Source organism: Ahaetulla prasina, chromosome 1 (assembly GCF_028640845.1).
Source record: "Ahaetulla prasina isolate Xishuangbanna chromosome 1, ASM2864084v1, whole genome shotgun sequence".
Lineage (NCBI taxonomy): Eukaryota > Metazoa > Chordata > Lepidosauria > Squamata > Colubridae > Ahaetulla > Ahaetulla prasina.
The window spans coordinates 371,315,267-371,342,083 of NC_080539.1; the positions used below are offsets into that span (position 1 = coordinate 371,315,267).

Below are 26,817 nucleotides of genomic sequence, written 5' to 3' on the forward strand. Positions count from 1 at the left end.
ATTGTAAACGGACGTTTTTGCAAGAGCAGGTGGCTAGGCACACCTGAGACTGGAGGCTAAAGCATAGAATGAACGGTTGCTGGAATTGGGTAGGTCTGGTTTAATGAAAAGAAGGACTAGTGGGGGACATGAGAGCAGGATTCAGTATTTGAGGGGCTGCCACAAAGAAGACAGGGGTCAGTTTAATTTATTTTCCAAAGCACCTGAGGATAGAACAAGAAGCAATGGATGGAAACTAAGCAAGGAGAGAAGCAACTTAGAACTAAGGAGAAATTTCCTGACAGTCAGAACAATCAATCAACTAGCCTCCAGAAGTTGTATGGACGGCTGTCTTTTGATGAACACCTGGCGGCCGTCGCCAGGAGGGCCTTTTACCAAGTTCGCTTGGTTCGCCAGTTGCGTCCCTTCCTTGACCGGGATGCCTTATGCACGGTCACTCACGCTCTGGTTACGTCTAGCTGGATTATTGCAATGCTCTCTACATGGGGCTGCCCTTGAGGTGCACCCGGAGGCTGCAGTTAGTCCAGAATGCGGCTCTTGTGAGTAATGTGAGGAGCCGCTCGTGGCTCCCACGTGACATCGCTGCTCTGTAGCTTGCACTGGCTTCCTGTGGTCTTTCGGGTGCGCTTCAAGATTTTGGTAACTATCTTTAAAGCGCTCCATGGCTTAGGATCGGGTACTTACGAGACCGCCTGCTGTTACCCTATGCCTCCCACCAACCCGTACGCTCTCACAGAGAGGGTCTCCTCAGGGTGCCGTCCGCCAAACAGTGTCGGCTGGCGGCCCCCAGAAGTAGGGCCTTCTCTGTGGGGGCAGCGACGCTCTGGAATGAACTTCCCCCTGGCCTGCGTCAAGTGCCTGATCTTCGGACCTTCCGTCGTGAGCTCAAAACATATCTATTTATTAAAGCGGGACTGGCATAATTTGTGTTGAATTTTAAATTGGGTATTCTTAATATTTTTAAATTTTTAAATCTAAATTTTAATAATCAGCCTTTAAAATTTGCTCTTTTTAAATGTTGTTTTAAATTGTATATATTTTGTTTTTATTCTGGCTGTACACCGCCCTGAGTCCTTCGGGAGAAGGGCGGTATAAAAATTTAATAAAATAATAAATAAAAAAAATAAATAAATCTGTATTGGTTCCCCAGTTTGACACTGATGAAGACAAATGGTTGTATAGAAATTTGTTGCATAAATGCCTCCCACAAAGGACCTGGTTGCTGCATTAGGAAAACCCGTACAGAAACAATATATTAGCGATAATAATTATTCTGCGATCATCTAATCAGCTGGCCATCCGCAAGCATATGCAAATTCCCAGCTTCATTTCTTGGTCTTAATTGAGATATAAATGTTGCTTTCTTAATTTTCGGCTCGTCCCCGGAGTCGGTGCTGTATTCTTGGGCATATGCCAAATATCTGATTGCAGTTTGCTGCAAATCATTATGTCAAATCTCAGGTTCAGAATAACAGGTTCGGAAGGGACCCTGGAGGTCTTCTAGTCCAACCCCCTGCTCAAGCAGGAGACTTTGTTAAATGGCTGTCCAGTCTCTTCCTAAAAAAAAAACCCCAACAACTTCCAGTGATGGAGAACCGACAACTTCTGGAGGCAAGTCGTTCCACTGATTACAGGTAGTCCTCGATTTACAAATGTTCATTTAGTGACCCTTCGAAGTTATAACGGCACCGTAGACCTCAATGTACGACCGCAGCTGAAGCCAACATTTCCGTGGCTAAGCAAGACATTTTTTAAAGTGAATCCTGCCTCTTTTCACGACTTTACTTGCCACTGTTGTTAAGTGAATCATTGCAAGTTTTAAGTGGAACGAGCTTCCCCTTGGGCTTCGACAACTACCTGACCTTAGGACCTTTCGCCATGAACTTAAAACCTATTTATTTCGTATGGCTGGACTGGCCTGATTTTTAAATTTGAAATTTTAATTGAATTTTGATGGGTTTTAAATTTCTGTAATTTTATTTTTTTTATTTTTTTATTTTTTACATTTATACCCCGCCCTTCTCCGAAGACTCAGGGCGGCTTACAATGTATAAGGCAATAGTCTCATTCTATTTGTATATTTTTTTTTTACAAAGTCAACTTATTGCCCCCCCAACAATCTGGGTCCTCATTTTACCTACCTTATAAAGGGTGGAAGGCTGAGTCAACCTCGGGCCTGGTGGGACTAGAACCTGCAGTAATTGCAGGCTCTGTGTTCTAATAACAGGCTTCTCTACTGCCTGAGCTATCCCGGCCCCTTTTTATGGGGTGTAATGTTATTTTAAATTTCCTGGCTAATTGAATAAGTTTCTTAAGGGTTGTTTTAATATTGTGTATGTTTCTGTTTGTATTTTACTTGCCTGTTCACCGCCCTGAGTCCTTCAGGAGAAGGGCGGTATACAAATTAAAATATTATTATTATTATTATTATTATAAGTTAGCCACACGGCTATTACATGAATCTGCTCTCCTATTGACTTTTCTGATCAGAAGGTTGCAAAAGGGGAATCTCATGACCCCGGGGTTGTTGCAGCCGTCATAAATACCAGTCATTTGCCAAGCAACTGAGTTTTGATCATGTGAGCAAAAGCATCTGAGTTTTGATCGTGTGACCATGCGATGGTCATAAGTGTGAGGTTTATTTATACAGGTAGTGTATAAGCAAAGCTGGCTGAGGAATTCTGGGAGTTGAAGTCCACAAGTCTTAAAAGTTGCCCAGGTTGGAGACTCCTGGTTTATACAGATACTAAGTCACCTTTTTTTAGTGCTGTTACAACTTTGAACGGTCACTAAATGAATGGTTGTAAGTCAAGGACTACCTCGATGCAACACGGACGCTGTACAGGCAGTCCTCAACGTACGACCACAATTCATCCCCAAATTTATGTTGTTAAATCGGAAATTTGTTAAGTGAGTTTTCTTGCCACGTTTGTTAAGTGAATGACTGCAGCGGTTAAATTTGCAAGACGGTTGTGAAGCGAATTTGGCTTTTCCCGTTGACTTTGCGTGTCGGAACTTCTCAAAAGGCGATCGCGTGACTTCGGGACACTGCGACCGTCATAAATGTCAATCAGGTGTCACGCGTCCGAATAAAAAAAAAAATCACCCGACCGTGGGGATGCTACAGCGGTCGTAAGTGTGAAAAACGGTCATAAGTCACTCATTTCAGTGGTGATGTAACTCTGAACGGTCACTAAATAGCAATAGCACTTAGACTTATATACCGCTTCACAGTGGCGTTTACAGCCCTCTCTAAGCAGTTTACAGAGTCATCCTCTTAACCCCAACAATTTTGGGTCCTCATTTTACCGACCTCGGAAGGATGGAAGGAGCTGGTCAGGATCAAACTGCTAGCAGTCAGCAGAGTTAGCCTGCAGTACTGTATTCTAACCACTGTGCACAATGGATGGATGGATGGATGGATGGATGGATGGATGGATGGCAGGGAGGGAGGAAAGAAAGAAAGAAAAAGAAAGAAGGAAGGAAGGAAGGAAGGAAAGAAAGAGAAAGAGAAAGAGAAGGAAGGAAAGAAGGAAAGAGAAAGAAAGAAAGGAAAGAAAGAAAGAAAGAAAGAAAGAAAGAAAGAAAGAAAGAAAGAAATAGTAATAGCACTTAAACTTATATACTGCTTCACAGTGCTTTACGGTTCTCTCTAAGAGTCAGCCTCTTGCCCCCAACAACCTGGGTCCTCATTTGACCCACCTCGGAAGGACGGAAGGCTGAGTCAACCTTGAGCCTGGTGAGATTCGAACTACCAAACTTCTGGCAGCCGGCAGGCAGCAGAAGTAGCCTGCAGTACTGCACTCTAACCACTGTGCCACCGCGGCTCATAAACGAACCGTTGTAAGTCGAGGACTGCCAGTATGACGGTTTTGGCTCTCTCTCTCTCTCTGATATTCCTCACACACAGAGCGGGTACTGCCGGTTCGTACCATTTCCGGTAGCGGAGATCGTGGGTGCCGTCCTATTTAAGCACATTTGAGGCCGGACACATGTGCAGAAGGTGTGTGCAAGAGCAAAGCGCATGCGTGGAAGGTGCGCACATGCGAACCGGTGGTAACAAAATGTGAAACCCACCGCTGCTTGCAAGGGATATATTTTTAGTTTCCCTCTGTGCTGTTGGGGTCCGCCAGCGGCCTATGGAGCTGGCAACGGAGTCGGAGAGCGATGAGGTTGAGGTGGGGCCAGGGCCATCAAGGAGTGGGGTGAGGACTCCAGAGCCTCCAGAGACTGATAGTAGTGAGGCAGAGGAACAGGAGGAGCCTGTTCCTAATGCACGCATGAGAAGAGCTGCCAGAAGGCAAGAGCAGCTCAAGCAGAGAGGACAACTCGGGAGCAAGGCCAAGAGATGATTGGCCCCTCCCATAAGGCTTAAAAGACCAGCAACGGCATTTGGGCTTTGCCGGAAAACAATGTTGGTAGCTTCGTCTTCTTCTTCGTCTCCATCTTGCATTTATTTTTGTGACTTCTGAACGTTTGCCAAGAAAGGCCTTTGGCAGTTTGCCTAATTGGACCAAGGTTGGCGATAGGACTGAGGAATTTGTGTTGGGAGGAATTTGTTTTAATTTAGTCGAACTACGCTGGGAATGAAGTAATTCTCAGCTGTTGGGATAAAGTTTGTTTGTTTTTTCACAGACTGAGTTTCCTACTACCTACTGGGGCCTGGCTCACAACATGTGCAAGGAAAGTAGGATGAGATATCGAAGTTGGAGATTAAATCGGTTTTGCCCCCCAGATGAAGGGATTCGTTTCCCTGTCTTGGGGGTGCAATCAAACCAGCTTAATCCGTGTGCAATTGTGCTTGCACGTACCCTTTGCAACTTTGCACACTTAATTGCGTGGGTGGAAATGTGTGTTTTCATGTGCCAGAATTAAAACTGCCTTGGACTTTTTATCTTTAAGGGCCTTCTCTTTCACGCCGTAATTCAGGAACCAGGCACACCAAAAAGAAAATGTAAGGGGGGGGGGGAAGATGAGAAATGTAATAATATACATGGTTTTGACTGCAGATACATTTTTTCTTTCTTTCTCATAAACACACACATGCACATCATACACACCCTCTTCAAAGGGACCAAAACAAGGAATGAAGAATTTTGGAGACTGAAGTGGCTAAATTTTTCAGCTGAAGGCCAAACTCTCTCACTATCACTCTCTCTCTCTCTCTCTGTCTCCTCCAAGGTTGCAAGGCAATGCAGATAAAATAAATAAAAATTTATTTTTATTTTTCTCTCTTTCACTTTCTCTGCTCCTCTGCCTCTCTCTCTCTCTTTTCTTTCTTGCTTTCTCTCTTTCTTCGGAGAAGGGCGGGGTATAAATGTAAACAAACAAACGTTCTCCGCTCCTCTGTCTCTCTCTCTCTTTTCTTTCTCTCTTTCATTTTCTCCGCTCCTCTGTCTCTCTCTTTTTTCTTTCTCTCTTTCTCTCTTTCTCTCTTTCACTTTATCTGCTCCTGTCTCTCTCTCTCTCTTTTCTTTCTTGCTTTCTCTCTTTCACGTTCTCTGTTCCTCTGTCTCTCTCTCTTTTCTTTCTATCTTTCACGTTCTCTGCTCCTGTCTCTCTCTCTTTTCTTTCTCTCTTTCTCTCTTTCTCTTTCACTTTCTCTGCTCCTCTGTCTCTCTCTCTTTTCTTTCTCTTTCTCTCTTTCACTTTCTCCACTCCTCTGTCTCTCTCTTTTCTGTCTCTCTTTCTTTCTTTCACTTTCTCTGCTCCTCTGTCTCTCTCTTTCAGTTCTCTCTTTCTCTCTTTCACTTTCTCTGCTCCTCTTTCTCTCTCCCTCTCTCCCTCCTTCTCTCTCCTTTCTCTCACTTTCTCTGCTCCTCTCTCTCTCTTTCTTTCTCTCTTTTCTTTCTTTCTCTCTCTCTTTTACTTTCTCCACTCCTCTCTCTCTCTCTTTTCTGTCTCTCTTTCTTTCTTTCCTTTCTCTGCTCCTCTGTCTCTCTCTCTTTCAGTTCTCTCTTTCTCTCTTTCACTTTCTCTGCTCCTCTGTCTCTCTCTCTTTCTTTCTCTCTTTTCTTTCTCTGCTCCTCTGTCTCTCTCTCTTTCTTTCTCTCTCTCTCTTTCTTTCTCTGCTCCTCTGTCTCTCTCTCTTTTCTTTCTCTCTCTTCTCTCTTTCGCTTTCTCCTCCTCTGTCTCTCTCTCTTTCTTTCTCTCTCTCTCTCTCTCCTCTTTCTCTTTCACTCTCTCTTTTTCTCTCTCTTTCTCTCTCACTTTCTCTCACTTTCTCTGCTCCTCTGTCTCTCTCTCTTTTCTTTCTCTCTTTCTCTCTTTCACTTTCTCTGCTCCTCTGTCTCTCTCTCTTTTCTGTCTCTCTTTCTTTCTTTCGCTTTCTCTGTTCCTCTCTCTCTCTTTTCTTTCTCTCTTTCTGTTTCTCTGCTCCTCTGTCTCTCTCTCTTTCCGTTCTCTCTTTCTCTCTTTCACTTTCTCTGCTCCTCTGTCTCTCTTTTTTCTTTCTTGCTTTCTCTCTTTCTCTTTCTCTGCTCCTCTGTCTCTCTCTCTTTTCTTTCTCTCTTCTCTCTTTCACGTTCTCTGCTCCTCTGTCTCTCTCTCTGTTTTCTTTCTCTCTTTCACTTGCTCTGCTCCTCTGTCTCTCTCTCTTTTCTTTCTCTCTTTCTCTGCTCCTCTGTCTCTCTCTCTTTCCGTTCTCTCTTTCTCTCTTTCACGTTCTCTGCTCCTCTGTCTCTCTCTCTGTTTTCTTTCTCTCTTTCTCTCTTTCACGTTCTCTGCTCTTCTGTTTCTCTCTCTGTTTTCTTTCTCTCTTTCTCTCTTTCACGTTCTCTGCTCCTCTGTCTCTCTCTCTCTTTTCTTTCTCTTTCTCTTTCTCTGCTCCTCTGTCTCTCTCTCTTTCCGTTCTCTCTTTCTCTCTTTCACGTTCTCTGCTCCTCTGTCTCTCTCTCTGTTTTCTTTCTCTCTTTCTCTCTTTCACGTTCTCTGCTCCTGTCTCTCTCTCTTTTTTCTTTCTCTCTTTCACTTTCTCTGCTCCTGTCTCTCTCTCTTTTCTTTCTCTTTCTCTTTCTCTGCTCCTCTGTCTCTCTCTCTTTCCGTTCTCTCTTTCTCTCTTTCACTTTCTCTGCTTCTCTGTCTCTCTCTCTTTTCTGTCTCACTTTCGCTTTCTCTGTTCCTCTCTCTCTCTTTTATTTCTCTTTCTCTCTTTCACTTTCTCCATTTGTTCCACCATTATTCATTTGCTTTTGTTCCTAGGGCTGTTTTGTTTTTTGTTTTTAACAAAAATCCATTTGCACTTACACCTGACCCACTCTAAAGCTTCTCGTCTAGTGATGGTTAACCTTTTCTGGACTGAGTGCACAAAGCAAATTCACGTGCATTCCCGTGAATGCACTCGCACACGCCCAAACCATGAAATACAATGCGCGCGTGACCCCATGCATATACCCCACCCACCACGTGGTCCCCACATGACTCCCGTGGATGCATGCACGGTCCTCCCCCGCACACACACACCCTTGCACATGCCCAGTAGAGACCCGAAGAACAGATGGCCGGCGGGAGATGTGCGCGCATATGGGGCAGAGCTGAAGTGGGGTTATGGCTCGCATTCCCACAGAGGGCACTGTGCGCCACCTCTGGCACACATGCCATAGGTTCGCCATCACGGTTCTAGTCCCTATGATAAGGAAGGTTGAAACCAACCTATATTTTGTCTTTATTTATTGAACAAATTTGTATAGCCTCCCAATTCACACGCAGTGATTTCATTTTCAGTCAGTCGAATTATTGTATTCTTCTGGATTGGCATTGATTTGTGTGCGTATTGATTCCCTTAACCATTGTTTGCTAGTTTTTGGAATAAAAGTAGATATATATTTTTTTTTCTGACAAAGAAGGTAGGGAAATAATTTCTCCAGGATTTCATTTGGCTTCTAACTTTGGGAGGAGATAGTCAGATTGCAGCATTGGAAAGTCCTGAAAGGAAAAGAGGCTTTAGATCTGTTGATTTGAGATGAAGTGGCTGAATTCTGGGAATTGAAGTCCACACTCTTAAAATTGACAAAGTTTGAGAAATATTGAACCGGTTCCTTCTTGGTCAGATTTCAGGTTGAAATGTAGGGTGGAAATGTGCCTCGTCTTGCTTGTTGGGGACCTCAGTGGAAGGTTCTCTTTCTCTCTCTCTTTTCTTTCTTTTTCTCTCTCTTTTACTTTCTCCGCTCCCCTCTCTCCCTCTCTCCCTCACTCTCTCTCCTTTCTCTCTCTTTCACTTTCTCTGCTCCTCTATCTTTCTTTCTCTCTTTTCTTTCTTTCTTTCTCTCTTTTACTTTCTCCACTCCTGTTTCTCTCTCTTTTCTTTCTTTCTCTTTCTATCTTTTACTTTCTCCGCTCCTTTCTCTTTTCTTTCTCTTTCTTTTTCACTTTCTCCACTCCTCTATCTCTGTCTCTGTCTCTTTCTCTCTCTCTTTTCTTTCTTTCTCTCTTTCACTTTCTCCACTCCTCTCTCTCTCTCTTTTTTCTTTCTTTCTTTCTTTCTTTCTTTCTTTCTTTCTTTCTTTCTTTCACATTCTCTGCTCCTCTGTCTCTCTCTCTCTTTTCTTTCTCTCTTTCACTTTCTCCGCTCCTCTCTCTCTCCTTTCTTTCTTTCTTTCTTTTCTTTCTTTCTCTTTCACTTTCTCCACTCCTCTTTCTCTCTTTTCTTTCTTTCTTTTTTTCACATTCTCTGCTCCTCTGTCTCTCTCTCTCTTTTCTTTCTCTCTTTCACTTTCTCCGCTCCTCTCTCTTTCTCTCCCTCTCTCAGCGGAAAAAGAGAAAGAGGGAGAAAGAGAAGAAGGGAAAGTGAATATGAGAGAAAGAGAGAAAGAGAAAAAGGGAGCGAAAGAAAGAGAGGAGCTGAAAAAGGGAAAGAGAAAGAAAAGAGAGAGAGAAAGAAAGAAAAGAGAGAAAGAGGAGCGGAGAACGTGAACGAAAGAATTTTTTTCTCTTTCTCCCTCTTTCTCTCTCTCTCTCATTTTCTCCGCCCTTCTTTCACTCCCTCTCTCTTTCTCCCTCCCTCTCTCACTTTCTCTCTCTCTTTCTCCATCATTTTCTCCTTTCTTTCTCTGTCTCTCCTTTTTTCTCTCTTTCATTACTTCATCCATCCATCCATATAATTACTTCATTCATCCAGATGAGGAAGAGATTTTCAACTATCAAATGTGGACTTCAACTAATATAGATCTAACTGTAGAGACAGTTCTCGACTTACAACCATTCATTTAGTGGCCGTTCAAAGTTATAACGGCACTGAAAACTGTGACTTATGTCCATTTTTCACACTCCCGACCTTCGCAACATCCCTATGGTCACGTGATCAAAATTCCCCTGCTTGGCCACTGACTCGTATTTATGACGGTCACAGTGTCCCCGAGGGGGTCACGTGATCCTCTTTTGTGACTTCTGACAGGCAAAGTCCATGGGAAGGCCAGATTTGCTTAACAACCGTGGTACTTGGATGCTTTAAGAGGGGTGGACTTCAACTCCCAGAATTCCCCAGCCGCATGTGGGGGAAATGACATCAGAGTAGGAGGCACACACCCCTTTATTCCCCTCCCCCAAATGCCAATCAACATTCATTTGAATGTTGTGTATATTGCATGCATGTATATTGCATGTTGTGTATGTTGTGCTTTTCCTCATAACGTACCGAAGAGAGGTGCTGTCGTTTATTCTGATCTAATATTCAGCTTCCCAATGGAAGGTGCATGTTGACATCTCCTGGTGGTCTCCCATCCCCATTCACAAAGTCTGCTGCCGCATGATGTACAAGACTGGGCCTGAATCACACAATTCAGCCCTAATGAGGTTAAGGAGAACCTCCATATGTCTGAGCAGTGCTTCTCAACCACGGCAACTTGAAGACGGATGGACTTCCACTCCCAGAATTCCCCAGCCACTGTGGAAAGATCCCCGGAACCTCCCACCACTGGATTCATATTCAACAGAGAAGTCTGGGACTTAAACCAGTGGGTTTTTTTTCCCCAACTTGGCCACTTTAAGTCGGGCGGCCTTCAATTCCCAGAATTCTCCAGCCAGCCAAGCAGGGAATAGCCTCTGGAACTTCCTGCCACTAGATTCATATTCAACAGAGAACTCTGAAAGGAAACCAGAAAACCCTGGCTGGGGAATTCTGGGAGTTGAAATCCACCCAGGTTCAAGTTGCCATGGTTGCGAAAAGACTACAGATAGTCCTCAAGTTACAACAGTTCGTCTAGTGACCAACGTTACAAGGCACTGCAAAAAGTAACTTATGACTATTTCCTCACACTTATGACTATTAACAGCGTCCCCGGGGCCACGTGATCAAAATTCAGACGCTGGGCAACCGACTCACATTTACGACGGTTGCCGTGTCCTGGGGGGGGGGGTCACACGATCCCCTTTTGTGACCTTCTGAGAAGCAAAAAAGCCCATGGGGGGAAAGCCAGATTCCCTGAACAACCCTGGGACTCACTTAACAGCTACAGCGATCCACTTCACGACCGTGGGAAGAAAGTTTGTAAAACGGATCAAAATTCACTTAAGAACTATCTCCCTTCGCCCCAGGAAATTTGGGGGCTCCATTGTGGCCGTAAATGGAGGACTACCTGTAGTTTAGGCTAGAAAGCAAAACTTGGTTAAGAAATCGCTTTTCTTTTCTTTTTTTCTTTTCTTTCCTTTTTTCCTTTCTTCCCTTCCTTTCCCTTCTTTCCTTTCCTTTCTTTCCTCTGCCCTTCTCTTCTCTTTTCTTCTTTTCTTTTCTTCTCTTTTTTCTTTTCTTCTTTTTCTTTCCTTTCCTTTTTTCCTTTCCTCCCTTCTCTTCCCTCCTTTCCTTTCTTTTCCTTTCCTTTTCTCCTTTCCTCCCTTCTCTTCCCTTCTTTCCTTTCCTTTCCTTTCTTTCCTCTGCCCTTCTCTTCTCTTTTTCCTTTCCTCCCTTCCCTTCCCTTCCTTTCCCTTCCCTTCTTTCCTTTCCTTTCCTTTCCTCTCCTTTCCTTTCCTTCCTCTGCCCTTCTCTTCTCTTTTTCCTTTCCTCCCTTCCCTTCCCTCCTTTCCTTTCCTTTCCTTTCCTTTCCCTTCCTTTCCTCTTCTCTTCTCTTCTCTTTTTTTCTTTTTTCTTCTCTTTTTTCTTTTCTTTTCTTTTCTCTCCTCTTCTTTTCATTTCCCATCCCTGTAAATGCAATAAATCTTTTTTTTTAAAAAAAATCGGATATTTCCCGCATGGCAAACTTGATTGCTGGGATCTTTTACGCGCCTCCTCAACACCCCTCCCCGTCCTTCCACCCCCAACAACCCGGCTGTTCCCTCCCTCTCCTCTCCTCCCTCCCCTCCCCACCCCACCCGCTCCCCTTCTCCGTGGGGCCCCCTCCAAGCTCCTCCCACTCGCTGCGCCTTCAAAAGTTGGATTAACCCGAACTATCGGAGGCTGTTGGCTGTTTCTGGCGAGGCTGGAGGGGCGCGGGGAGGGGGTGAAAGCCCCGGAATCTACCTGCGACTGGATGGGTAAATTGGAGAATAAGTTACTTTTTTTCTGCTCGTTTGTTTGTTGTGGCTGCTGTGTTTTGGGGCAAAAAGGATACATCCCCAAAAAATAGTTACATTGTAGCTTAGATCTCTGCAGAAGAGGGGAAAAAAGAGAGGAGGGGGCGAAGATCCTGGGAATGGGAGCTGCAAAATCACGAGTGGATTGAAATTCTCTCTCTCTCTCTCTCTCTATATATATATATATATATTAATTATATATTTAATGTTTCAGTTATTTTTGTCTTGTTCTGCCTGGGATCTTGCATCTTACTGCGCCTCCCTGGGCCGCTTCTTCTAACCTCGTCCCGTTTTCTCCCTTCCGATTTTTTTAAATTTTATTTTAGTATTATTATTTTTTTAAAAAAAAATTGGGTTGCTCCCTCGAGCCAGATCGGATTGTAAAGAGGGGGTTAGCTGGGCTGTCCTGGCGTTCAATCCGGTTTCTCGTTTTCTTTGGGAAATTGCGGGGGGGGGGTGGAGTTCCCTCTAATTGGAAGCAGATGGGGACCCCCTCCCCAGCGATCCAGAAAAAGGGTATTTCTCCCCCACCTTTTTTTTTCCTCCCCTTTCTTTCTTTGGGGGGTGGGTGGGTGGGTTTCAGGAGACCCCCACACCCCACCCCAAGCCAGAAATGGGGGACCCCTGCCCCACTTCATTTGCCCTGCCAAATGGCAAACTTTTGGGATTTTCCGTTGGGAAATTGGAAGATGATCCGGGCGAGAAATCTTCCCCCTGCCGCCTTTCTCCGTGCAAAAAAAAAAGACTACTTTTTAAATGTTCTTTGTCCTTTCGCTCCTTCTGCCGACAAACTCAACTTTTGCCTTTTTTTGCGAGATGCAGAATTTTTTTTTTGCAATTCTTTTTCCTCCTTTTTTCTCCCTTTGGCAGGCCAGGGATCCTCCCCGGATTTCGCCTTTTGCGCTCTTCCAACTCCTCTCTCCCCCGTTCGTGTTTTTCTTGCCAGTTTTTCCTCCATTCCCCTTCTCTCTCTCTCTCTCTCTCTCATCCATTTTTTTCCCCGTTTTCTTTTTAAACCAATCCCCTGCTTTCATTTGGAGAAAGGAGACGGTTAACATTTTTTGCATATGTGTGGGGAGGGGAAGAAGGGCAGAAAAGAAAAAAAACTCTGGCTGTGCCCTTTTTCCCTGGATTTGGCCGCCCTATGCTAAGAAATCAAAATATGATTTTTGCAGAAAATAAAATCCGAGGGTTTTTGGCCTCTAGGAATTCCTGTTTTTTTAAATTTTCTTTTAGTTGTTTGCCTTTTTTCTTTTCTTTTTTCTTTTCTTTTCTTTCTTTCCCTTTTTATTTTATATTCCTTTTCTCTCTTTTTTGTTGTTGGTGTTGTTGTTGTCTTTTCCTTCTTTTCGTTTTTTATTTTTTCTTCTCTTCGGTTTCAAGAGAAAAAGATGGGTCCTTCTTTGGAAAGATCCATATGTGGTGGCTGTTGTTGTTTTTGTTCTCTTTTGTCTCGTGTTGCATCCCAAATTCCAGGAGGGAGGGCGGAAACAAAAGAGGTTTTGCAACCAAGTGGAAAAAGGGGGAGAAAAAAAAAACTTTTTGCATTCTGATTGCAGGATTCTGTATTCCATGCAGTGCTTTGTGTGTTTGTGTGTCTTTTCTTTCTTGGAGTCTTTTTTTTTTTTTTTACAAAATAACAACGGTTTGTTTCATTGGGCCTGGCGTGGATTCAGGAGTTTTGTTGCAAAATATAGAAAAATGAATTTGACCCTTTGGATGTATTTGAAGCTGGCTGAATTACATTTCCAGCAAGGCTTAGAAGGGTGGGTGGGTATTGCAAATGAAATTTTTGGAAATTTTGCTTAAAATCTAGGCCCCTGATTTATTTATTTTTCCCCTTCTCTTCCTTTCCTCTCTTCCAAACCAGCATCTCAAATTCTTCCTGTTATTTATTCAGCGGATCAATGAACAGAAGATGGTTGATCGCTCTATATAGGATTTAAATCGGAGGTCTTCAAAGTTGGCAGCTTTAAGACTTGTGGACTTCAACTCTCAGAATTCTCTGTCTGGAGAATTCTGGGAGTTGAAGTTCACAAGTCTTAAAGCTGCCAAGTTTGAAGACCTGTGATTTAAATCAAGTGTTTCTCAACCTTGGCAACTTTAAGGCAAGTGGACTTCAACTCCCAGAATTCCTCAGCCATCCTGGGGAATTCTGGGAGTTGAAATTCAGCCATCTCAAAGTTGCCAAGGTTGAGGAACGTGGATTGAAAACATTTAAGAGTGAGTTATTTAAACCCAAAATGAAATCCGGCTTTCTTTTGAAACTTGATGGGTCTGAGCAAATAAGGAATCTGCTATTTGCAATCAAAGCCTTTTCAGCTTTTGAATGCAAAGCTTGTTCTGTGTCGTGCTTCGCAAAATCACAAATATTTCAGGGACCAAGAAAAGGGAAGATAGTTACGGAGAATCGAACTCGCCAACAGACGTTTAAATGTTAGAAGGAAAAGTTTTCTGGAGGGTGGGAAAACTTTTCCAGATTGTTGGGTTGAGAGTTCTCGGTTCTCACCCATCCAGAGCCAGGCACCCTTTGGCTTTGTGGGACTGCAGTTTCCATCATCCCCAGCCACAAAAGCCACACTGGCTGGGGATGAGAGGGAGATTTTACCCAATGCTGGTAGTCCTCGACTTACAATCATTCGTGAAAAAAGTGACTTATAACTGTTGGTCACACTTATGGCTATTGCAGCATTCCCATGGGTCACGTGATCAAAATTTGGATGCTTGGCAACTGACTCGTATTTAGGACGGTTGCAGGATCCCGGGGTCATGTAATCCCCTTTTGCAACCTTCTGAGAAGCCGAGTCATTTGGGGGAAGCCAGATTCATTTAACAAACATGGTCCTCACTTAACAACTGCAGTGGTTCACTTAACAACTGGGGCAAGAAAGGTCGTAAAATGGAGCAAAACTCACTTAGCAACTGTCTTGCAAATTTTTTGTGCTCGGCTGTGGTTGTAAATCAGGAGCAGTCAACCTTTTTATACCTACCGCCCACTTTTGTATCTCTGTTAGTAGTAAAATTTTCTAACCGCCCACCGGTTCCACAGTAATGCGCCGTGTATCGTCGTCTGTGCATGCCTCTCGCGCATCGTGGATTGGGTTTGTGGGGGGGCGCCGACTACCAGCTCTGCTTGTCTGTTACAGCTGGGTGGTTTGGGGGAGATGCGCGAGCTGTTCTGGGATGAGGCTCTTTTGTTTGCGGTCGCACTATAGCGCCATTTAGTTTCACTTACGTAACGTGAACTAAACTTATGCACGGGCGATACAAATAGTATATTTTCAGAAATTTAAATTGTCACGGGGAATTTTATGAAAACCTAATGAAAATGTTTTTAAATAATGCTATGAAATTTTTTTAAAAAGTCAATTAAATTAAAAAAAAAAAGGAAAGTGCTTCAGTATCGGCCCAAACCCCCTACCGCCCACCATGAAAGCTGGAACTCCCACTAGTGGGCAGTAGGGACCAGGTTGATTACCATTGTTGTAAATCAAGGACTACCTATAATTGTAGAGAAAGCTGGTGGATCCTGGTAGCGCCTAAGAGTTTGGCCCTTTAAGCCTTGCTATAAAGCAGAGGACTTCAAACTTGGCAGCTTTAAGACTTGTGGACTTCAACTCCCAGAATTCTCCAGCAAGCAGGTCCACAAGTCTTAAAGCTGCCAAGTTTGAAGGCCTCTGCTATAAAGGAACTTTCTCGTGATCTTGCAAAATGCAATAAACTCTAATTTGCTTGCTTTCACTGGTCTTGGGTATGGGCTGAAGGGAATGGATAAGGTGCCTTTCATATTTGATGGTATTTGTGTGAGATGGAGGAAGAGAGAGTGAGGAGGAGAGAGAGGGAAAAAGAAAGGAAAGAGGGGAAGAGGAGAAAGTGGGACAGAGAGGGAGAGAGAAAGGAGAGAGGGAGAGAAGAGAATTGGGTAGAGACAGGGAGAAAGAAAGAAGGAGAAAGGAAGAGGAAGAGAGGGGGAGAGAAAGAAAGGAGAGAGGGAGAGGAGAAAGAAGGAGAGGAGAGGGGGGAGAGAAAGAGAAAGGGGAGATGATGAGAAAGTGGGAGGGAAGGAGAGGAGAGAGAGTGGGGAGAGAAGAGAAAGAAGGAGAGAGGGAGAGAAAGGAGGAGAGGAGAAAATGGGAGAGAAGGAGAGAGGGAGAGCGAGAAAGGAGGAGAGAGGGGGAGAGAGAGTGAAGGACAGTGAGAGAAAGAGAGGGGAGAGGAGGAGAGGAGGAGAGGAGAAAGAAGGAGGAGAGATGGGAGAGAGGAGGAAAGAAGAAGGAGAGAGAGAGGAGAAAGTGGGAGGAGAGAGAGAAAGAAAGAAGGAGAGAGGAGAGGAGAAAGAGGAAGAGTGGGAGTGAGGAGAGAGAGGAGAGGAGGAGAGAATGGGGAGAGAGGGGGAGAAAGAAGGAAGGAAGAGAGCTGGAGATGAGAAAGTGGGAGAGGAGAAAGAGAAGAAAGAAGAAAGAAAGAAAGAAAGAAAGAAGGAGAGAGGGAGAGGAGAAAGAGGAAGAGTGGGGAGTGAGAGAGAAAGAGAGGAGAGGAGGAGAGAATGGGGAGAGGGGGAGAGAAGGAAGGAGAGCTGGAGATGAGAAAGTGGGAGAGAGGGAGAAAGAAAGAAAGGAGAGAGGGAGAGGAGGAGAGAGAGAGAAAGAAAGGAGAGCTGGAGAGAGAGTGGGAGAGGAGAAAGAAAGAAAGAAAGAAGAAAGAAAGAAAGAAGAAAGAAAGAGAAAGAAGGAGAGAGAGAGAGGAGAGAAGAGGAAGAGAGAGGAGAAAGAAGAGAGAGGAGAAAGAAGAGAAAGGAGAGAGGAGGAGAGAGAGAGAAAGAAAGGAGAGCTGGAGAGAGAGAAAGAGAGAGAGAGAATGCAGGGCCTTTGCCCTTTTGTGGCGGGAAAAGCCAGAGAGAGGCCGCCTCCTTAAACAGCCCCTTCAAAAATGCCCCCTTCAGGTTGCTGCTTGTGGGCTTCGCCAGGTGTGGGTTCTTGCACAGGGCCAGGTGGGGGCTTAACCTGCAGAGAAGGTCCATCGCCTCCATCCGAGGCCTGCTGTGCCCTCGGGGAAGAATTGTGTGGGGTTGTGTGGATCCTTTCACACACAGGCGTTGTGTGAAAGGGGGGTTGGGTGTTGTTTGCAGAGTTGTGATTTATGAGTTTTGCCTTGTGGGGGTCGCTTGGCCTTCAGCCCCGCTGGCTTTGTTCTGTGAAGAAGTGGGGAGGGGGGGAGACACCAAAGGTTGGATGGGGGGAGCCAGGAAGGCCCAAAGGTGTCGCTTGGGCCTTTATTTGCCTTATTTTTTTCCTCTTTTTTCCCCCACCCGCCCTCAGTATTTGGATATGATTTTGTCCCTCCAGAGAGTTGAATGTTTGAGCAAAAGGGGGCTTCTCTACTCTTCCTCCTTTCTTTCTTTCTTCCGTCTATCACTCCCTTCTTTCCCTTTATCGATCCGTCTCCTGTTTCTTCCCTGCCCACCGAACGTTTTCTCTTCTTCCACTTCTTTGTCTATCCCTTCCTTCCTTTTCTCTTTCTTTCTCTCTTTCCTGACCCACTTTTTACTTCATCCTGTTTTCCTTCCTTTCTGATCTTCCTTCCTTTCTTCTTTTTTTCCTCTTTCTTGCCTTCCTTCCCTCTTTCTCTCCTCTTTCTTTCCCTCCTTCCTCCCTTTTTTACTTCCTTCCTTCCTTCTTTCTTTCCTTCCTTTTTCCTTCCCTCCATCCTGTCTTTCTTTCTTTTCTTTCCTCCCTCCCTCCCTTCTTTCCCTTTATCGATCCGTCTCCTGTTTCTTCCCTGCCCACCGAACGTTTTCTCTTCTTCCACTTCTTTGTCTATCCCTTCCTTCCTTTTCTCTTTCTTTCTCTCTTTCCTGACCCACTTTTTACTTCCTCCTGTTTTCCTTCCTTTCTGATCTTCCTTCCTTTCTTCTTTTTTTTCCTCTTTCTTGCCTTCCTTCCCTCTTTCTCTCCTCTTTCTTTCCTCTTTCTCCTTCCTTCCCATTCTCTCCTCTTTCTTTCTTTCTTCCTCCTCCTTTCTCCTTCCTTCTTCCCCACTCATTTTCCTTCCTTCCCATTCTCTCCTCTCTCTTTCTCCTTCCTTCCTTCTTTCTCCTTCCTTCCCATTCTCTCCTCTCTCTCTTCTCTCTTTCCTTCTTCCCCACTCATTTTCCTTCCTTCCTCTTTCTTTCCTCCCTCCTCCCTTCTTTCCTTTCCTTTCTTCCTCTCCTTCCTTCCTCCTTTTTCCTTCCTCTTTCTCTCTCTCTTTCTTTCTCTTTCTCTCTCTCTTTCTTTCTTCTTTTTCCTCTTTCTCCTTCCTTCCTTCCTTTCTCTCTTCTCTCTCTTTCCTTTCTTCCTCCTCCTTTCTCCTTCCTTCCTTCTTTCCTCCTTCCTCCTTTTTCCTTCCTCTTTCTCCTTCCTTTCTCCCTCCTCCTTCCCATTCTCTCCTCCTCCTCCTCCTCCTCCTCCTCCTTCTTTTCTTTCTCTTTCTCTCTCTTTCTCCTTCCTTCCTTCCTTTCTTCCTTCCTTCCTCTTTCTCTCTCTCTCTTCTCTCTTTCTCTCTTCTCTCTTTTTCTTTCCTTCTTTCTTCCTCCTTCCTCCTTTTTACTTCCTCCTGTTTTCCTTCCTTCCTTTTCTCTTTCCTTCTTTCTTTCCTTCCTTTTTCCTTCCCTCCATCCTGTCTTTCTTTCTTTTCTTTCCTCCCTCCCTCCCTTCTTTCCTTCCTTCCTTCCTTCCTTCTTTCTTTCCTCTTTCTTGCCTTCCTTCCCTTTCTCTCCTCTTTCTTTCTCTCCTTCCTCCCTTTTATACTTCCTGTTATTTTTCTCTTTCCTTCTTTCCCCCTTTTTATTTCCTCCTGTTTTCCTTCCTTTCTGATCTTCCTTCCTTCCTTCCTTCCCTCTTCCTCTCCTCTTTCTTCCTCTCCTTCCTCCCTTTTTTTACTTCCTCCTGTTGTCTTTCTTTCTTTCCTCCCTTTTTCCTTCCTCCCTTTTTCCTTCCCTCCATCCTGTCTTTCTTTCCTTTCTTCCCTCCCTCCTTTCCTTCCTTCTTCCCCCCACTCATTTTTCCCTTCCTCTGTCCCTCCTTTTTTTTCCTTCCCTCCTTCTTTCTCCTTCCTTCTTTTCATCCTCCGATTAGGCCCTCTTGTGAAAAGCACCATTCATCCTCAAAAGACAGAATTTTCTGTCATTTTTCTTAACAGTTTGATATTTATAGCCCAGCCCTGCTCCGCTGTGTGTGGGAAACCGAGGGAGGGGGGGAGAGGGAGGGGGCCGCAAAATTGAAATCTTTACATAAGAATTAATTTAGTTTGTTCAAAATGTGTCAGTGTGAGGTGCGCATTGCGCTCCTTTGCTTTCCGAATACCTTCAATCTCTTCCTTTTCTAAAACCGACAATTTCTCACTTGTTTGGGTATTTTTTTCCCCATTTTTTTGAAAGTAGACAGACGCAAAATGGTCCCTCGAGAAAGAGAAGGCGAGAAAGAGAGAGGTGTGCGTACAATTTTCTCCGTCTCGTCGCAATAAATAACTGTACATTTTTCTCAAATTATGTACGGAACAGATCTCCAAACTAAGCTGTGATGTGCAGGTTTTGGAGGCAATAAATTAGATGCAGGATTAAGAGTTGAGTTAGTTCCTTTTTCCAGGCAGCCAGACAAAGAATATCAAGCTGTGATACCTTTGGCATATAGATAATATTACTTAAAAACAAAGCAAGACGTTTCTAGTCCTCATGATTCTGAGTTAAAACAGAAATGCATGCTGTTCTTTTTATGTCATCCGCCCTGTGGCTTTCTTAAATCTACTAGTAGGGTCTAAGGAATATTCCTTTAATCCAGTGCTTCCCAATTTTTTTCCCTTTATAAGTGGTCCTTGATTTACAACTGTCCGTTTAGTGACCGTTTGAAATTAACAATGGCGCTAATAAGACCGTTTTTCACCTTTAACAACCGTCGCAGCATCTCCTTGGTCATGTGATCAAAATTTAACCTCTTGGCAATTGACTCATATTTATGACGGTTGCAGCGTCCCGGGGTCACGCGATCCCCTTTTGCGACCTTCCGAGAAGCTGAGTCAAGCAGGAGGACAGATTCACTCAACAACCATGTTGACGAACAGCCGCAATGATTCACTTAGTGGTTGTGGCAAGAAAGGTCGTAAAACAGAGCAAAATTCACTTAGCAACCATCTTGCCTAGCAACGGAAATGTTGGGCTCAATTTTGGACATAAGTCGAGGACTATCTGTATGACTGAAACCGGTCTCACAAAGTCTTATCAAACTCTCAGGACTGATCCTAAGTCTCTTCATTCAGAACCCTCCTAACTTTGAAAGGTCGCTGAGTGAATGGTCGTAACTCGAGGACGGCCTGTTGCATAAAAAGGAACGGCGTTGAATCATCTTGATGGCATTTCAACGAATGATTGATTTTTAGCATTAAAGCAAAGACGTAGGGAGATTTCTGAAAATATATGTATGCATGTATGTGTGTGCGTGTATGTATATCTATCTATCTATCTATCTATCTATATATATATTTGTTTTCTGAGGTTTTCACGGGTGTTTGTATGTAGGTCTTTGGTTATTCGGGTTTTCTCCCGCATAAAATTGGAAGTGTCTTGGTGACGTTTCGACGAAGTCTCATTCGTCATCTTCAGGCTTCAGCTTCGCGCTTCTGGGAGTAATGTGTGATTGCAGCTGTTTCTTCCTTTTTAACTGCTAGTGGGGGTTTGAACTGATTGGGTGGGAGCTTGGCTGTGCTCTGATTGGATGGGTTTTTTTTGTGCTCTGATTGGCTGGGGGTGTGTCCTGTTTGGGTGGGGGCTTGGTTGTGCTCAGATTAGTCCGAGTTGCAGGGGGATTTGAGCTGGTGAGCTGCATTGTTGTTGTTTGGCTTCGTGTTCGTGCTACATCTTCATAGTGGGTGTCAGTCTGCTGCATGTATGGATTGGAGGGGTTTGAAATGGCTAATGTTGCAGCTGCGGTCTGGCTTCTGGTCCTTGATCGTGCTTCATGATCAGTGTGGGAATAACCAAAGACATACACACACACACACACACACACACACACACACATACATATACATATACATATACATACATACACGTGGCAATTTGAAGTCCATTTAAGCCTCCCTGCAGTTGATGGCTAATGGGTTCATTCCTGTGTCATTTTCCAATGGGGGAAAAATGCACTTTTATCCAATTTTGGATAATTTAGCCAGGTTTGAAAAGCGCTGCTTTAATGCTTCCCATAGATTATACACCCATTTTTTAAATTTTATTTTAATTTTGCCTGCAAAGCACACATTTTAAAAAGCTGCTTTGTGGCATGCTCAGCCCCCTGCCCGCATAACCACAGGAGTTGCCACATCGGATACCCCACCTTGCGGGCAAGAACAAAGTTTGACGCCGTGACTCCCGCAGGGGGGTTGGCAGTGGCCTTGCATTTTTGAGTATGTCTCTGTACGTCCTCGTCTTATGACCATAATGGAGCCCAAAATGTCTGTTCTCAAGTGAGAGGTTAAGTGAGTTTTGTCCGATTTTACGACCTTTCTTGCCTCCGTTGCTAAGTGAATCACCCCAGTTCTTAAATTAATAACACGGTTGTTAAGTGAATCTTGTCTTTCCCCAGATCAGGGCCGTGCCAGATAAATTTCTGTGGCTAAGTGAGACAATTCTTAAATGAGTTTTGGCTCCATTTTGCCACCTTTCTTGCCTCCGTTGTTAAGTGAATCACTGCCGTTCATAAGTCAGTAACCCGGTTGTTAAGTGAATCTAACTTCCTCATTAACTTTACTTATTAAAAGGATAAGTAAACCCTAGGAGACTATGACCGTCATAAATATGTTGCCAAGCACCTGAATTTTGAACAGGTGACCAGGGGGATGCTACAATAGTTGTAAGTGTGAAAAAAACGTCATAAGTCACTTTTTACAGTGCCTTGTAACTTTGAATGATCGCTAAATGTACTGTTGGAAGTCGAGGACTAATTGTACAAGGCAGAGGGCACGATGGAATCGGTTTGCTTAATGCAGGGGTCTGCAAACTTGGCTCCTTTAAGACTTGTGGACTTCAACTCCCAGAGTTCCTCAGCCAGCTTTGCTCTGGGAGTTGAAGTCCACAAGTCTTAAAAGAGCCAAGTTTGCAGACCCCCTGACTTAATGCACAACGTAATAGTTTGATAAATCATGACAGTTTTAACTCGTTTTTAATTAGTTATCAGATTTATACCCTGTCTTTTTTTTTTAATTATTATTATGTATAGGTAACTCAAGGTAGCAAACATTTGTAGTACTTCTGCAGCATCCCATGATTAAAATTCTGGACATTGGGCAACTGACTCATATTTATAACGGTCGCAAAGTTAGTGGGGGAAGCCAGATTCACCTAACAGCCAGGTTTACTGACTTAACAGCCATGGCGATTCATTTAACAACTGGGCAAAAAGTGTGGCAAAATTCACTTAACAACCGTCTTGCTTTTGCAGCACAAATTTTGGGGTGAACTGTGGACAAAATGGGGCAAAATTCACTTAACGACTGTCTTGCTTTGCAACACTAATTTTGGGGTCAGTTGTGGACATAAGTCAAGGACTACCTGCAATTTCATACAGATTCACTTCTAGCCAACCCAGCCTTAATTTTTTTTTTAAACAATCCAAAATAAACCGTACTAAATTCATAGAGAATCAGAGTGCAGCAGATTAATAGGATCCTGTGCAACGGGGTTGGACTGGATGACCTCTTGAGTTTTTCTCCAAAATGGAGAAAATGTCTTACCTAGGGAAGAAAACAGTGGCATTCATACCAGCTGCTCTATATCATCACAATCAAAGTCCAATCAAAAGTCTGTGCACTGCCAAACTTGAAGGAATGTAAATAGTATAATTGACTAGAGGATTGTTGCTACTTGCCTCAAGGTAGCATAATAGGAGAGAGAGAGACCAGGTTTAAAATTGGCTTTAATTTGAGCAGCTGCAAATATAAAAGGCCCTCCCCACCCCTTCAGGGATATGACAGTTCAGCCTAAATTGCTTTAAGGTGTGTGGACTTCAACTCCCAGAATTCCCCAGCCAGCATGCTTTAAGACAGGTAGACTTCAACTCCCAGAATTCTCCAGCCAGCATGCTTTACGTTGTATGTACTTCAACTCCCAGAATTCCCCAGTCAACATACTTTAAGACAGGTAGACTTCAATTCCCAGAATTCTCCAGCCAGCATGCTTTACGTTGTATGTACTTCAACTCCCAGAATTCCCCAGTCAACATACTTTAAGACAGGTAGACTTCAATTCCCAGAATTCCCCAGCCAGCATGCTTTACGATGTGTGGACTTCAACTCCCAGAATTCCCCAGCCAGCATGCTTTAAGACAGGTAGACTTCAATTCCCAGAATTCCCCAGCCAGCATGCTTTAAGACAGGTAGACTTCAACTCCCAGAATTCCCCAGCCAGCATGCTTTAAGACAGGTAGACTTCAATTCCCAGAATTCCCCAACCACCATGCTTTATGTTGTGTGGACTTCAACTCCCAGAATTCCCGAGTCAACATACTTTAAGACAGGTAGACTTCAACTCCCAGGATTCCCTAGCAAGCATGCTTTAAGGTATGTGGACTTCAACTCCCAGAATTCCAAAGCCAGCAAATCTTCCTGGGGAATTCTGGGAGTTGAATTCCTCCCATCCTAAAATACATTGATGGAGGAATTTTGGAGGTTGGAATCCACCCATCTTAAAGCATGCTGGCTGGGGAATTCTGGGAGTTTAAATCTGCACATCTTGACTTAAAGCATGTGGATTGAGGAATTCTGGGAGTTGAAGTCCATCCTTAAAGCACGCTGGCTGGAGAAGAAATTCTGGGCGTCCACCTATTATAAAATGTCCTGATCAGGGAATTCTGGGAGTTGAAGTCCTCCCATCTCAAAGCAACCCAGGTTGAAAAACACTGGATTACGGGCTCCAAGTGAGGAGTGTAATTAATACCGGTTAAATTATTATTCCGTACTCCATATGCACAGGACGCTTGTGTGAAAAATCTGATTTTTGGGGGGTTGGGGGGAGGAATAATAAATAGGGAGGTCTCTGCCACATAATACCTTTTTTCCCCCCACTTCATCCACCTGGATGACCGTGGGAAAACATCTGTCCAAGTTTCTTTCTCTCTCTTTGTTGTTGTTTTGGGTGGTGTGAGTTTTTGAAGGCACTCTTTGAAAAGTTGGCGGGATATTGTGGGTCATGTCCTTATTCAGTGGTGTGGTTGAAGGACCGTCTCTTCTGTGCAGCTAGTCCTCTTTCTCTGAATGCCGGAGGCCGTGCTGTAGAACTTCCACATTCAGGAGCAGTTAAGCTCAGAGTCCTGGGCACTTGAGGCAAGCTCACAATAGAGACCCTGCTACTTGGAGCGCCGGGCAACCAAATTTAGTTGAGTTTCTTCTGCCTTTTGGTTGTCAAGGAGGAGATACAAAAGGCTTTGAGTATATACGTATATTTTTAAAAAGTTTAAATGGGATCACAATGCTCATAAAAAATGCCAGCATTTTTTTTGTTTATTTATCAACTTTGTTTATTTTTGGGAGGGTTTTGGATGTAAGAATCCAAGTGGATGTTTTATAGACCCTGATGTGCTTTGAAGTTCTTTTCAATAATAATAATTTAATTTTTTTAAGAGAAGAGTGTGTTTAGTGGTTAAAGCACCAGGTTAAAAACCGGGTGACGAGTTCTAGTCTCCCCTCAGGCGCCAGCTAGGAGATTTTGAACCAATCGTCAGGAAATGGGGAATTCTAGTCCCTCCTTAGGCATGAAAACCAATTGTGTGACTTTGGCCAGTCACTAGGAGACGATGAATTCCAGTCCCACCTTTGGCATGAAAACCAGCTGGGTGACTTTGGGTCAATAACTAGGAGACCGTGAGTTCTAGTCCCCGCTTTGGCATGAAAGCCGGCTGGGTTATTTTGGAGCAGTCCCTCTCTCTTAGCCCACCCCGCCTCACAGGATTGATTTTGTGGGGAAATTAGGAGGAGGAGAAAGTATTAATTATGTTCACCGCCTTGAGTTATTGATAAAAATAATAAAAGTGGGAACAAAAAATATTCCAACTTTTGTTCCCACAATATCTCAGGGGCTGCCACAAAGAAGGGTTTAAATTAATCTCCAAAGCACCTGAAGGCAGGACAAAAAGCAGCGGATGGAAACTCATCAAGGAGAGAAGCAACCTGAAACTAAGGAGGAATTTCCTAACAGTGAGGGCAATTAACCAGTGGAACAGCTTGCCACTAGAAGTTGTGGATGCTCCAACACTGGAGGTTTTTAAAAGGAGACTGTGGACTTGTATGAAATGGCATAGGGTCTCCTGCTTGAGCAGGGGGTTGGACTAGAAGACCTCAAGGGTCCCTTCCAGTTCTGTTCTATAAAATGTAACAGATGAATAGAATAAATATAAATACAAGTATTTGGCCAGAGGTTTTGCATTCTGTCTCCACATTTTGCATACATGTGTGTGGTTAGCCCCCTGCTTGGTAGTGTAAATATAAAATTAATAATAATTACGGTCCTGAAACAATCGGCGCATTGTTATACCATTGGCCTTGATAAAGTCACCACCAGTCAATTGCAGAAGCCAGCTTTTCAGGTAGTCCTTGAGTTAACAACAGTTCATTTAAATGTCTGTGGAGATTGTCCATCATCCAGGTCATGGTTGTCCCAACGATGCCTTTTCAAGAGGCAAGCTGGACTGTCTGGTTTTTTTCTTCGAAGATGTTTCGCTTCTCATCCAAGAAGCTTCCTCAGTTCTGACTGGATGGTGGGGAATGGAAATGACCAGCTGTCTGCAAGGAGTATAAATCCTTCCATTCTCCATCATTCAGTCAGAGCTGAAGAAGCTTCTTGGATGAGAAGCGAAATGCCTTCAAAAGAAAAAAAAAACCCAGAAAGTCCAGTTGCCTCTTGAAAAGGCTACACTTTTGCGGCTAAGAGTTCATTTAGTGACCGAAGTTACAGCAGCCCTGAAAAAAAGGGACTTGTGACCATTTCTCACACTTACGACCACGTGATCACGGGATCGAAAATCAGGCGCTTGGCAACGGGTTCCTATTTATGACGGTTGGGGGGTCACGTGATCCCCTTTTGTGACGAGCAAAAGTCAAGGGTGGAAGCCAAGATTCGCTTCCCAGCCTTACTTAAAAAGCTGCGGGGATTCGCTTAACGACCGTGGCGAGCAAGGTCGTAACACAGGACACAATGCTCCCTTAACAATCGTCTCGCTGACCCAACAGAGATTGCGGCCATTAAGTCGAGGACTAATGCCTTCAGCCGCAGGTCCTTGGGAACATGGGACACCCACCCACCCCCCAAAAAAATGACCAGATCCAATTTGAACATCTGGCTGTGCGAGGAACCATAATAATCGTATTAATGGGAAACGATAACAGGAAAATGTGGCCTCTCTCCATTTTCTTTCTTTTCTTTTTTTTCCCAACAGCTGGGATGTCATTTGGAAAAACGGTTTGCATTTTTCTTTTTTTTTTCTTCTTTCTTCCTTCTTTCTTCGTTCCTTTTCCATCCTGCACAACAACTGCCCCTCTTTGCTTCTTTATTGGATCCAGAATTGGCAGTCGGTTAAATAAACAATGGCAACAGCTGAAAATCAGCTGCCGGAGGGGCTACAGGGTGCTGTGTGTGTATGTATGTGTGTATATACGCCTTGAACCCCTGCCTGATCCCAGTATAAGCCTCCAGGTATTAGTGTGCTTAAGTGTGCTTCGTAGAGCTGGAAGGTATATATTTTTCGGGGTTTGTTTTTGCCTTGGTTGCCTAGGCAACTTCCAAATTCCTTGGCTTTGGATCATGTAGATTTTTGGCTGTAGCAAAGGGTTAGGAGTGTGGCCCATTTTGGGGTTCCTTGTCCTGCGTTTGCTGTTGGGGAGCCTTCCCTGAGGGCGTTTGGAGGCTGCCTGAATCGCTGGTGGCGAGATAGATAGATAGATAGATAGATAGATAGATAGATAGATAGATAGATAGATAGATAGATAGATAGATTTCTCTGAGGTTTTCGCAGGTGTTTGTATGTAGGTCTTTGGTTATTCGGGTTTTCTCCTGCGTAAAATTGGAAGTGTTTTGGCGACGTTTCGACGAAGTCTCATTCGTCATCTTCAAGCTTCAGCTTCGTGCTTCTGGGAGCAAGAAGCACGAAGCTGAAGAAGCTCCCAGAAGCACGAAGCTGAAGCCTGAAGATGACGAATGAGACTTCGTCGAAACATCGCCAAGACACTTCCAATTTTACGCGGGAGAAAACCCGAATAACCAAAGACCTACATATATATGTATGTACGTGTGTGTGTGTG

At 44.0% G+C, this 26,817-nt stretch overlaps 1 protein-coding gene across 1 annotated transcript in view; it reads left to right on the forward strand.

Moving 5' to 3' along the window:
* Nucleotides 1-11,313: 11,313 nt before the first annotated feature.
* PTPRS (protein tyrosine phosphatase receptor type S) overlaps nt 11,314-26,817 on the forward strand; it is a 291,141-nt gene continuing 275,637 nt past the window's right edge. The window contains exon 1 of the mRNA XM_058163586.1: nt 11,314-11,463. The gene's annotated coding sequence lies outside the window, so the exon portion shown is untranslated. The remainder of the gene's footprint in view (nt 11,464-26,817) is intronic.